Source organism: Dermacentor silvarum, chromosome 2 (assembly GCF_013339745.2).
Source record: "Dermacentor silvarum isolate Dsil-2018 chromosome 2, BIME_Dsil_1.4, whole genome shotgun sequence".
Lineage (NCBI taxonomy): Eukaryota > Metazoa > Arthropoda > Arachnida > Ixodida > Ixodidae > Dermacentor > Dermacentor silvarum.
The window spans coordinates 126,712,838-126,727,446 of NC_051155.1; positions in this window are offsets into that span (position 1 = coordinate 126,712,838).

The window sequence follows — 14,609 nt, forward strand, 5'->3', positions numbered from 1 at the left end:
CTTTATGGGTGTAGAAAGGGTGTTTGGTTGTCTCATGGCTAATACCCTCAGGGGTAAGGGGTAAGACAGAATCGTTGGTGGGAACCAATATTGTTATCATGCTTGTCGACTTTTTCCTGCCAGTAATAATGATGATAGCTGGAACAGACAGTGCCTTTAATATAAACATTCAAAGATATCGCTGTAAAATTCTCCTGTCGCATATATATGTGCGCCCAAGGCGGTCAGAATTATTACATAGTTCTTAACCACGCTTTTTCTCATCGCAAGTCTAGTTAGTTGGTTTAGTCGTGCTCTATAATAGTTTTTAAAACCCTAACGGTAGGGGTGTTACCCATAGGACAAGGAAACACCCTTCAGGGTGTAAAAAGTTTTAGAGTGCTATAGGTGTTTTGAATTCGCAATATATTGTGGCAAAGAATTAGATTTTTTGCCACAATACATACATTTGGAGATTGCCTTTATGAAGTGGAGACAGTCAGCACTTACCATTAGGTAGGGTCATGTTGTGCCACGTCACATTGAAGAACACAGACTTTGGTGCGTGTTTAGTTGTACTTGAAATAAAGGTTTAACTGCTGTCATCGCAGTGTTTACTAAAATTGCGTAAAATTGAAGACATAGTAACATAGCCAGTTTGTTATTATTATTGATGCGCATCTACATTTCTCACATCAGCTTCACTTTCTGCCTGTGTTTTGGTTCCCCTAATTTTCATCCCAACGCCCAGAGCACTTTTGAACACAGCAGTTAAGGTGGACCTTTCAGCTTATATTAAACATAGATACGTTTATACGAGTAAGTGTAATATAAAACGTTACATTTTATGCCCCTAATGTATTTTTCCCTCGGAATATTTTTGTAGAAGCGCCTTATCTCTCGTACTGTTGCAACAAAGTAGCCATTCCCCCACAAAATGCTTACCCTGCCACACTGGCATGATAAAAGAAAGGAAATAATATGTACCAAAAGTTCCGGTGGACTCACTAAACACAACTAAACATAAACTAAATTGCGAACTGAGATGGACAAGGTCATTCTACCATTATGATATTTTCGCTTACATTAGTACAACACATCCAGATGCTGCTTGAAAAACAATAAACGAAATTTGAGGTCGATGGAGTTGCAAAGTTTTGCCTGATGACGTTTTTCACGGTGGCAAACACTTTACTGGCACACAACTATCGGATTACTTCAGTAAGCATTGTGTTAAACATGCGGTACCATACTCAGTTTGTCCTACAACATGTGACTTTCTATATGTTCTGATCATTTCTTTCTAGTACCAAGTGAAAACTTTGAAGTTTATAGAGATTCATGAACTTAAATAACAAAATAACCCTAGATGCAGGCTTAAGTCCGTCAAATACGTTCTCGAATGTTTCGTGCGCGTGTTCCTGCAGTTATCCAATTCGGTTTTTTCGTCGGGTGTTTTCCTTCCAGCTATGCAGAAAACCAGAGTTTCAGTTTCTTGCAAAGGATGTGACAAAAATAACATTACAAGCTACAGACCGACAAGTATTAGTCCTTTTTTGGTCTGAGGGCCTTCGAAGAATATCTTGTCGCTTAACAAAATTTTTCGATCAAGAAGATAGATTTTCTGACGGTTTGGATCGATTTAGAAAAGGTAGATCAACAGAACATGCCATAATAATAATTAAACAACATATAATAAAAACATCCAAATAACTTTTACACGTGAGGCCTCTTTGTAGATGTTAGTAAATTGTTGGACCGCGACAGTGGTGAGATTTCATAATTTATCCTTCTACGGAATTTGCGACAACTCTCTGGAACAGTATTTAATTTTTACCTAAAACACAGAAGCCAGTCAGTATGCATCGGCGGTGTCCGAGCTTTTCGTCACACAGTTAAGCGGGATCTATCAAGGCAGCGTTTTGGGGTGCTTCGTTTTAATTGCCTTAGTATTGATTGAAGCGTGCTGCATTTAGCCACGAAATAAGAGGAACAACCAATTAAACGAAGAAAGAGGAGGACTAGGAGGGCACTTTCAGTTAGCAATAAATGGCGAAAGCTGTCCGTAAGTATCAAGCTATGTGTTTTCTTTAGTTTCGTTTACAAGAAACGCTACATAATTTGTTGCAGCCCGACAGAATGTGGGTTACAGTCTTCGTAGACCACACCTCGTCGCAGCGCATTATCTTCACTGGCTACCAAGTGCAAGATGAGCCATCAACAAGTCTTCCGCGATACGTCAGCTCATCTGGCCTCATCGACGCAATGCTGAAAGAAGCGTCCACATGTCGTGAACTTTCGCAGACAGGATCAGTCAAGGTGAACCTGTAGCTGTCGACAATAGAATAGCTTGTTTTGGCACCCATGCACCGTCGTTCTCCGACAGGGGATATGTCAGCGGAGAAGGTGAGCCACGTTTTGCAAGTTTTTGAAGCGCAACAGCGACAGATGATAGAGCAAAGTCGCTTCAGACATAAGCGTTGCTCCCTACTACAGTACTGCCTCTAGAAGCGTTGTGTGTTGCGCGTGGCAGAACCTGCACTCTCATCACTCGCTGTTATAGCTTTGGTAACGCTGGGACTCTCTGTCAGCATTAGAAAGCAGGTCCAGCTGAAAGCCCCTGATACAATAGACGACCTCATGCGGTGTCTGAAAAATTTGCCCGTGAAACGAGCACAGGAAAGTTCTTGCGCAGAAGAATTAGTCCTGGACAGCAATGAGATCAGTCACCTCGTAGAACCTTAGTCGCATATGCGATCCATCAAATCTGCAGAAATCCTTGAGAATAACTTTTTGAAATCCTAGAATTGCTGCTCAAATAGTCCTGGTAGCACTCTACACGTTCCGATTGTTGGTAAACCCCGCACAGAACTGGGTAAAGACGACCAGCCTCTCGTGAGAGACAGAGCAAAGTATCCAGAGATCATACGCAGAGAAAAATATCCTCCGCCGATGAAGTCACCTGCAGTTCCCTTTGAACTCGCAGACACAACAGTGGTTCGGAAAGCCCCATATAATATGTCAAGGGAGAAAAAGGCTTGGTTGAAAAAGGAGCTGCAAGCAGTGTTGGACGCCGACATCATCCGACCATTAGTTTCACAGTTTGGTTCGCCTATAACAATCGCTCCTAAAGACGATGGGACTTTGTCTTTGTACCGATTATAGGATTCTAAACAGCCAAACAAAGTTAATACCTTTTCCGATACAAAAACTGATGTTATTATCGATGAAACAGGTGGTTGCCACGACATTTCAAGGATCAACCTCTGCAAAGGCTTTTGGCAGATTCCCTTGACCGAGGAAACCAAAAAGTACACCGCATTTGTTACGCCATTCGACTTCTTCGAATGTAATCGACTACCTTTCGGATGGCAGAATTCCCCAGCGTGGTTTCAAAAGATCATGAATGACATCGTCAAACCATACTTGGGCAGCTTTTGCAATGTTTATATAGACGAGATAATCATATTCTCGAAGATCATAAGAGTCACATTTCCCTAGTTCTCCATTCCCTCAGCCTTGCACATCTCAAAGAAAACTTTAATAAAAGTGCACTATTCCAAGAAAAAGTGGTATTTCAAGGCAGGGCATTTGACGACTGTACCAAAAGCGCAAAGCAGGAATCCGATGAAAGAATTTCTAAGTTGGTGAAGCCTTACGACGTACATACCTTGCATGTCTTCTTGGGCCTTTCAGGACACTTTAGGGCCTTTATAAGAGACTATGCAGTCACGACACGCTGCCTAACACGACTGATGCCGAAAGACGTACCATTCCTGGGAATGATGAGTGTGAAAGTGCCTACCGTGAACTAGTAAGGCTTATATCATCCGACCCTATTCTCCGCATTCTTGACTTCTTTGTACCGTTTGTGTTGAACACTGATGCATCGCATTGTGCAACTGGGGCAGTGCTCTATAAGAAACTATCAAACCAACCTGACCGCCAAAGGCGTCATGTGGTAGGATACTACGGCTATATATTGAAGCCTGCAGAAGTGAACTACACCACCACCAAAAAAGAAGCACTGGCTGTTTTGAAAGCTGTTCAGTATTTCCGAACTTAGCTTAGAACTACCGAAATTCACACTTTCATAGACCATCAGGCACTGACACACCTTCTTGATATGGCACAACCACGAGGACGCATTGCAAGGTGGGTTAACTACCTGCCACAATTTGATTTCGTCCTTTCGCACGGACCATCGGTGAGCAGCGGACCACCCTGGTCCGCTGCTCACCGATGCAGATGCCTTGTCCAGATTGCTCATCTCCGAAACAAGCAAACACACGGAACAGATAAATTACATGAAGATGTGGGAAGGCACAGAAGAAATGAAAGAGATCGATGGAAAGTACCACGAGCCACCGACAATGGTTCCGAAGATCCTTCACCTTTGCCATTATACTCCAGAGTCAGGTGGGCATGCTGGGTTCTGGCGCACATACAACAAGCTACTTAAGCGGTTCACATGGCCAAGAATGAAAGAAGACATAAGCAACTACGTACAAACATGTCACACATGTCAAGTAAACAAAGTGAAGTTCAGACAGGCGACAGACATCACGATATCCCGCTGCATTCGTGAGTCCCATTAGAAGTCGTTCACTTGGATTTTGCGGACCTGCCTTCCGTCGTACTACACTAGCTAAGTGGACTCGAGATCATGGCATGGCTATCAAATTTTGCTCGCCCTACCACCCCGCCACAAACGGCTTTGCGGAGCGTGCCATCCAAGATGTGAATCAATTTATAAGGACGTACCCAAAGTTTACAGGTGGGTGGAAATGCTGCCTAGAGGCTGCTGTGATGCACCATTGCCGGTTTTAATGCGATAGCGTTAAGGGCTCCGTGTCGAAAGAAAATCCGGCGTCGGCAACCGGCGTGCGACGTCGGCGGGTGGCGGAGAAAATCATCCCCAACCACCCCGACCACGCAGGCCCTCCACGTGGTGCAAGGTTTTGGTGAACAAAAATTGAATTTCTCACAGTGAAATCCGTCACAAAAATGGTAAAGTAGGACTTTACCATTCGGAGTCGGATTCGTCGTCGGATTGTTTACCAATCGGCGTCGGATTTCAATTTGAATGTACGAGAAAACCTCATTCTGCTACGAGGAAACTCAAACACAAACCCCTTTTACAGCATTTCTACCAGGACCTACAGCCGCGCGTTCTGATACTTGCGAAAATGATATCCAGATGACGCTCGCATCCTAGGCAGATATAATTGGGACTTCGCCTGCTAATTTGTTTTGGATACGCGCGCGCGTCGGGGCAATAGCAAACAATAAAATAATAAAGGTGCTAGGGCCGTCACATTTTAATATAAGACCACTAATATTGCCCCTGGAAAAACGCCTTTCCAGCAATGCGTTTCTGTTTAAAAATGAAGCCGACTTTAAGGGATCGGTTTAAGCTTGGTCTTTGTAAGCTGGCTTTCCCACGTTCAGTGTTGCAGTGAATGAAGTCTACTTGCCGTATGCGAACGATGCGATGCGAACGGTTCCCGATAAAGCTATCGCGTTCCACTCTTAAAGGCGACGCTTGAACGTACTTCAAGTTTTTTTTTACGATGTGGTTCGGGAAGCGGGCTTAATTGTGTCAGTCAGAGACGCCTCCGAGGGAAGCAAGGACGGAATGGCAACAAACACACACAAACATATATTGAAACACACACAAAATGCACGTACAAGGGCACAGGGCATGGGGGCAAGTGAGACCAAGCGTCCCTACCAAGCGTTCAGAGCGACTACCACAGTGCACTCACAGTTTGGCTGGTGTTGCGTCGCTGGATAAACGGCACCAGTGGTGACGGCAGATGAAACCTCTCCGACTCTCGTTCGTCGGTCGGCTGGTTGACGGTAGCGGCAACCCGACAAGCTGCACGAGCGGAGATCGTCGGCTAGCTCTCGCAGACTCTTGCTTGTCTGCTGGGTGACAGGAGTGAAAGACGAGTCGTTTAGAGGTCCTCTCGTGCGTTGACGCTCGACCGGGTCCCTCCGACAGCTGTTGGCCTCCCGAACGTTGACGTCCGACCCAAGACAACGCGTCTTTCTTGCGCCGCCTGTCAGTTCTGTCTGCCTTGCAGACGTGGCTTGAGCCATGTCTGCTTGAACCACTCGTCTTCTTGAGCCACGCGTCTGCTTGAGCCAAGCGTTATTTTCTGATTCGATAAAAGCTCTTATGTGGCGCTCGCTCATTCATAGGTGTTTTCTTGATTTGTTATTTTGCTGCGCCACGAGCTAACGTGCAGCGAAGTGTCGTCCATGTGAACGATGCAGCCGCTGCAGTGAACGTACTTCCACGTTTTAGACGCTACTTCGTCGTCGTCCACGATGTGTCTCTTGGCATTTCACCGCACCGATCATACACCAATGGCTTGAGGCGCAGGCGTCTTTTTGCCGCTTCAGGAGTCATGCCGATACTTCCTGCGGATCGCGAACAGGGTATCCTTGGCAAGCTTCAACTTACCGAAACAAACAAAAGCGCGCATGGGGAGCATATCTCTAAACAACGCAGGAAGAGAAACTTTGAAAGAAGAAGCAACAACAAAATACCGCTAATTCACCATACTAATTCAGCGTAAACATCCCTGCTTTTCCTTGCTTCTCTCTCTCTATCTATCTCCTATGAAACACATGCACCAATATTGAAAGCACGCAAATGCCTTGTTTTGTATAAGAGTAGACAAAATATTAAACACAAGCAAATAAATATCCTTCAGTGAATTCATCCAGTTGCATCCCTTCCTGCTAGTGTTGGTAACCTTTCCAGTACGGATGGTTCTAGCGTGCCCACAGCTAATCATGTGTGCAGACGTATCACGAGATATAGCCCATGCCCAAAAATGCAGAAGCAATGTTCCTAATGAGCTTGCGGTTATACGTAATACTGCACAAGCTTATACATATATCCTGTCATTACAGCTGTTAAAATTAAAGTCTCATGCTATTTGCAAGATATGCAAAGGCAGCTTGACATTTGTGTTTAGGCATCTTCTTTTTGTTAGATTGTCAGATGCACCTGCTTACTGATTTATTCCATGATAGGATTTAACGGCATGCGTGTGCAGAATCTCCAAAACAATATTCAGCCGAGCTCACTCGGATTTTATTCAATTCAGGAAATCCTACCCAGCCGAGCTCGCTCGGGCTCGCTCATATTCACCAAAATTCTACTCAGCCGGGCTCACACGAACTCAGACTCACGAGTTGCTCAGAGTAAGCTGACTCTTGAGTGAGTTCACCAACATATATGTATACATTACATAGCATTAATGTTGTGACCTGTGTGGTGTAAAAGCAAACATTGCATAGGAGTATCTAGCATCGGCTGAAAATAAGGACAATTGTACACATTGCAGATAGTTCTACAGAATTACATCACTGCGATTACATCACGGCAAGCACAGCGATCATAACATGATACAAAGAGACACAAGCTCGTAGATAATTTGGGCCGCGGGCTCGGCGTAAGTAGATAGATAGATAGATAGACAGACAGACAGATAGATAGATAGATAGATAGATAGATAGATAGATAGATAGATAGATAGATAGATAGATAGATAGATAGATAGATAGATAGATAGATAGATAGATAGATAGATAGATAGATAGATAGATAGATAGATAGATAGATAGATAGATGAGAGTGCCTTCACTTCGATATGGCTCACCCTCTGTCCACAGCAGATGTCCCACGATGAAAAGCCCCAAGAGCGCAGAAATGCAGGCGGGCCTTGTAAACTTCTTCTTGCCGAGAGCATCTTCTCGGAATACCATATTCCCAATACTATCGCTGCGGGAACACATAAAGAAAGCTTGCTTGCTTTGCTTGCTCGCTTGCTTTGCTTGTTTGCTCGCGCTTTGCTTGGCTTGCTTGGCTTGCTTGCCTTGCTTGGCTCGGCTCGGCTCGGCTCGCTCGCTCGCTCGCTGGGCTGGGCTGGGCTGGGCTGGGCTGGGCTGGGCTATGCTGGGCTATGCTGGGCTATGCTGGGCTATGCTGGGCTATGCTGGGCTGGCCTGGCCTGGGCTGGCCTGCGCTGGCCTGGGCTGGCCTGGGCTGGGCTGGGCTGGGCTGGGCTGGGCTGGCCTGGGCTGGGCTGGGCTTGCTTTGCTTGCTTGCTTGCTTGCTTGCTTGCTCGCCTGCTTGCTTGCTTGCTTGCTTGCTTACTTGCTTGCTTGCTTGCTTGCTTGCTTGCTTGCTTGCTTGCTTGCTTGCTTGCTTGCTCGCACGCTCGCTCGCTCGCTCGCTTTAGACTGTCAGCGCGAACAAGGACAATGCATTAAAAATCACCGTTGGACTCTGTCATCAAAGCGATGCTGCGTCAAATAATCGACGCCCTGCAGCTGCTACTGACAGCTTTAAATACGCCAGTGGCACTAACAGCTGCAAAAATTATGCAAGGTATAGACAGTCTTCTAGCTACACTGTAATAGCCTCTACCTCTGCCCGCGAAGGTGACTGCGCTGTGTTCTGGGAAGTGTGCACATATGCGTAGCACAGAAACCGTATGCTGTGCAGCCCTCATCATCGTGTTCACTATACCACCATCCTCCTTGCTCTTCACATCCTATCCCTGTTATTCCCCCAAACCCCTGCCCCAGCGTGGAGTAGCAGGCTAGAGGCACTTCACTCAGGCCGACCTCTCCACCTCTCTGCCATTGAAGCGTCTCTCTCTCTCTCTGCTTGCTTGCTCCTCACTTGTGGCGCTTACCCACTACGGGGGATTGGCCAAGAAGCCGGCGGTTAAAGGTTGAAGGGAAGACGAAAGAGAAAAACCGAAACGAAAAGGTAAATGAGGGTGAGCTATAACGTTTATAATCAATAGGAAATAGATTTACCTGGCGGAAACAGAAATTAAAAGATTGTAATTATATATAAACCGCAAATTTGGTGGGTTTTTTTCGGTGGCATTAGAATAATTTCGAGCACACAATCAGCGATTTAATGAGTGATCCAATTATTGATTTCGAGAATTAACATGGTAGCCTTCTTGTGTCACAGAGGTAGTCGCAAATGGCCACGCAGATGTTCCTGTGGCTGAAGCCCAATGAAGAAGCCCCGAAGGAGAGGATGTTTTGCGTAGTTAAAGAAATGCCCAATTCTCGGAATGAAAATTCGAATTTTTTCTTCTGATTTCAAAATCGATGGCATGCTAGTAGAAAGTGGTCAATGCTTTCAGGTTCCTGGCAGCTAGGACATAAAGGAGATGCTGCCAGACCAGGCCGGTATAGGTAAAAAATTAATTATGTAATGCGGAAACGTAATTTTGCTATGGAGATATCTAATTTACGCGTGGGACAACATTTATTGTTCCATGAAAAGAAAAACTGAATAAATTCCGAAGTTTTGATTTTCAGTTTTCTAGAATCTTGGAAAAGGGATTATTTTCTAAACCTACACGCAGTGACATGTGCCGAAGTAGCCAAACGGACATAACTGGTCCATCAAGAGATATCAGTGCAAGTGTGTCAGATATTTCTTTTAAAAATATACCAAGATGGCCTGGAACCCACATCAATCGTACCAGATCTAAGTTTGAAGGGGTTAATGATTTAAATGTATTCGCTGCAGTAGGTCTGAAGATGAAGGAAGTGAGGTGCATACTCACAGTGAATCAGTCACTATAACCACTGTTGAATAATTTGAAGGAAGTTTTCAAAGAGCTAAGATGATTGCTGATAGTTCAGCCAGAAATATAGGTGCGAAATCCGGAAGGCGTAATGGACATGACCAGGATAGTGACTCAGAGAAAATACCCACACCCGCAGAGAAAGCTTGGTCCTTTAAAATGATGATGTGCTTTTTTGATATCGCACGTAGCCACAGCGAGGAATGGGCCAAGAATCGGGGGTTGCAAACCCACTGGCATACAATGTAATGAATGGTTAAATAACAAATGTGATCATTTTGGGTAGAAATTTGACCGAGATGAATAGATAATGATGGGATGTAGTGGTTTTTGTAGAGTTTCGGTTTCGGAGCCACAATTACTCACGGATCTGTACAAAGGTAAATACCAGTGCAATTACTTGAACCCAAAGAGCGCCTCTGTAGTGGTCACATGAGCGGCGGAGCCTGCAAAAACGGCCGGCTCATCAGTAATGTCGTTCTACGCCTACGCCATTTGCTTCCCGTATCGTTTTTAGGGCGCCGTCCCGGCATGCCCCTCTCCTTTGTATCAGCGCCGGCGTCCGTAGAGGCCGCACTTACAACACAGATAGCAATTGAAAAAGAAATATCTTCATCTTCAGCTACTCCTTCTTGTCCTATGACATTGTGGTTCATGCCCAGTGTAGTGTATTGGCGAAGACTAAGGTGGATAGGAGGAAACAACTTTATAACAAAAAATTTTCAGGGCGTTGTAGGTGGCTGCTTGTCTGCGGCGACCTCTTCCGCCCAGGCAACGATTCCTTTTTGTAGCTTTTCTTCAGGAGACCGCATTAGGGTCTCCCATGTCGTTTCAGAGGGAGCTGGCAGAAGCTCTCTGGGTGGGGGAAGACCCTCGCATTCCCAGAGGATGTGTCTTTGGTTTGCTATGGCATTTTTGTCGCAGTTTTGGCATATTGGGTCAACCTCCCCATCTATGAAGATCGCTAAGCGATGAGGAGTGATAAGGGTGTTAGTTTGAATTCGGCGGAGGACAGTGGCCTGCGCTCTTGTAAGGTTGCTGTGTGGTATTGGGTATATTCTCCTGTTCTCTTTGTATAGGTTGGTGAGTTCGTTGTAGGAAGTCACTACCTCTCCCATCGGGGGGTCCTGTTCCAAGGAGAGCGCGACCCGGTTTGTTAACCCTCGGGCCACTCTATGCGCTTCCTCGTTACCGGGATTTCCCGAGTGAGCGGGGACCCAGACAAGATTGATTTTTGTTCTGTCGTCCTGATTAAAGTTTTTCAAGATCTTGGCTCTATTTAGTCCCACACTGCCCCTCATAAAGCTGAGAATAGCGCTCTTAGAGTCGCTCAGGACAGTATGGGTAGTTGGCTTCATGATGGCCAGTGCTATGGCCACTTCTTCGGCCTCTTTGATTGATGCGGCTCTAGTTGAGGCCACATTTACCATTCTAGATTTTCCGTCCACGACACTCAGGGTGTATGTGTTGTATCCGTGGTTGGCGGCATCGACAAAGACCGCGGTTTGGTCTTGCGTGTGCTTTTCGCGTAGTTTGTCTGCCCTGGCTTTTCTCCTGCCATCGTGCCTGCCTGCCAGGGTGTTTTTGGGTAATGGCTTGATTATTAGGTAATGTCTGATTGCGGGAGGTAGTGGTGCTCTGCCTCCCGTGGTGTATATGGGTTTAATGTTCAGTCTACTCAGGATGTGTAGTCCCATCATCGTGTCTGATAGGCGTATTATTTGTGCTGTTTTGTGTGCTTCGATCAGCTCCTCTAGGGTGCTGTGCATTCCAAGTTGGAGGAGCTTCTCGGTGCTGGTATAAACAGGCAAACCAAGTGCCCATTTGTACGCTTGTCTAATTATAACTTCTATTTTAGCTTTGTCTGATTTCCTGAGATGATAATAGGGGAAGGAGTAGACTATGCAGCTGATTAGGAATGCCTGAATAAACCTACACAAGTCCATCTCCTTCATTCCTCTGTGTCTGTTGGCCACTCGCCTGAGCAGTCCACAAATTTGTTTGGCGGTGTTCGGCAGTTTTTTGAGGGCCGCGGTATTCTGCGTGTTGTGTTGAATAAGCATGCCCAGCACTCTAATGGTCACAACCGGAGGAACCGGGCCGCTTTCGAAGACAATTTTGATCGGTGCCTGTTGTTGGGTGTCAGTGTCTGGGTTGGTCAGTGGCTCGGATGGTGCGTCATTTATCGCAACATCCGAGCCGCTGTTAGTCCAGATGGTAACATCGTGCGCGTATATGGCATGTTTGATGTGTGGTATCCTGTTTAGTTGTTGTGGTAGGTTCATCATGGTGATATTGAAGAGTAGGGGTGAGAGGACGGCACCTTGCGGGGTGCCTCTTGTCCCTAGAGTAAGCTTTTGACCACGCGTTCTTTCTTTGAGAAAGTCGGAAATGTAGGCGAAAGTTCTTTCGCCTACATTCAGCTGGGATAGGCCATTTAAGATGGCCTGATGGGCTACATTATCAAATGCTTTACAGACGTCCAGGCCCAGTATGGTACGATCGAGTGGCTCTTATTGGGCGTGGATCTAGAATGTCTTGTTGCAGTTGAAGCATAATGTCTTGTGTTGACAGACACACTCTGAAACCGATTAGCGTGTCAGGTAGTAGGCGTTCTGTCTCAATGTAATAGTTTATCCTGTTTAATATTACATGCTCCATGACCTTGCCTAAGCAGGAGGTGAGAGAAATTGGTCTAAGGTTGCCCAGTTCTAACCTCTTGCCTGGTTTCGGTATGAATATGACCTTGGCATATTTCCAGCTAGGTGGCACTTTTCCTTCGGTCTAGTGGGTGTTAAAGAGTGTAGTGATTTCGCTGATCGAGCGATCATCTAAATTTCGGAGCATTTTGTTTGTTATGCTGTCTTCCCCGGCAGCGGCAGTGGTTTTAATCTGGCTGAGGACGGCTCTAACTTCTGCTACGTCTATATCCCTATCTAAAGCTGGATTGCTTTCTCCTTCATATTTAGCTGGAGTGGGTATGTCCTTGGTGGTGTTGAAGTATTTGCGCTGAAGTTCCTGTATTAGGTCATGCTCCTCCCCAGGATAAGAATGAATGATTTTCTGCATGTTCTTACTTGTGATTGATTTGGTTTGTTCGGGGTCAATTAGATGTCTTAGTAGAAACCAAGAGTTCTTGTTAGCTAATTGACCATGGAGCCGGTGACACATTTGGTGCCAGTGTTCTCTGCTCAATGTTTGCGTGTGTTTCTCGATTTCTTTGTCGATTTGAGCTATCTTCCTACGTAAGGTCTTGTTGTTTTTTTGTGACATCCATCTCTTCTGGATACTTTCCCTAGCCTCCCACAAGTGTATAAGCCGTGAGTCAGGGGATAAGCCTAAGGTGGATAAGCCTAGTTATTAAGTCGTTAACCAGCTCAGGATGATATATGATATTGCTTATCTCATGGCGGACACCCACTGCGGGGGATTGGCCAAAATTCAGATGGAATAGGCAACCTTTGTTAATACTAAAATTCGTAAAGTTAACTGAAGGGAATGCAAAAAAAATAAAATTCTTAAGAATTCAAGAAAATCTATTTGAAGCACTTATAAATTCATCCACGGCTGAGCAAATATCCCTGTGGCACTTTCCAAGAGAGGAGGTTCCTAAAGAAAGGATATTTAGTATTGAAAAGCTCAAATCAAGCTGTGTAAATGTTGATTCTAGAATATTTTTCGTTAAAGAAGGAAAACGGCAGCAGAATATGAAAAAGTGATGTTTGTTTCGTCGTGTGCATAGAATGGGCACATAGGGGAGGGCACCAGACCAGCCCTGTGACTGCAGAAGTTTAATATTAGTATTCGACAGCCAAATCGGCTAAAGATTACTTCAGTTTTTCTGGTGTGAAAGGAATTTTTGAGCCAAGGGAATAGGAGGTGTCCATATTCTGAAAAACTAGCTTAGTTTTTCTGAAAAACGATATTCTGAAAAACTAGCTTAGTTAGAAAAACTAGGTTCAAAAAGTCTTGAATAATTGTATATCTCCTGAATCTAGTAGTCGTTAGGTAAGCTATTGTAGGAAGTAATGGTAACTGAGGGCCGCTCTCGCGAGACTGTCAGCCTTTTCGGTCATGACTAATCCTTTATGTCCAAGCACCCATAGCAATCTAATTAAATTTATGTGGGAAGGTACTAGAAAATGAAATGTACGTAAAAAGTTAGTGACACTATTTTCTGTGAGCGAGGAACATCAAGAATCTGTTATTATTACTACCGCCGATATTGATGACTTTAGTTTGCGTAAGGCTAGAATTACAGCTAAAAATTCAGCCAGAAATACGGAAAAGAAGTCTGGAATCCTGATTGTGAATGACCAGTGTAGAGCAGGAGAGAAAATGCCAATTCCAGATTTTTCTTCGCACTGTGAGGCGTCTGTCGCAATGGCCGTACTAATAGATAAACTCAATAAATGGTCTTGTAATAGGCCGTTTAATATATTATGAGAGAGAAGTTTAGCGTTGTTTGGGTAGATGTCATCATATTGACGCAAGACAAAAACCGTCTTTAAATAACGCGCGAAGGCTCGTGTGCCCTCCAGTAGGACAACGGCGTATTAGTGAGTACGACAAAGACGAAGACGCAATGGCACGTGCATTCGCCGCACGCACTGGGATATATGTGACCGTTGTCAGAAGAAGAGGAAGTGAGGCGCCGCTCGAGGAAAAGAAGGCTTCTTGATCTCCTGCTTGGAACGCTGCAGTTGTTTAATTTTAGTTAATTGCTGGGCACAAGTTAGCCCTCAATAAATAGTTATCGTAGAAGTCCTTGAATCATTCATTACAATATATGATTTGTAGGATCTCTCGCACATCACAAATATGCGGCACCTCCCAGATACGTACATTTAAGGGATTGGTCAATGTTTGTACGAATACCACCTGTGGTGTATAAAAACGAGGCCTGTGTACTCCGAAGAATAGTGCAGGCTGGGAAATGAATATCTATTCTCATCTTGTAATAGGAGATTCATACAATTTTAAGACTGTTTG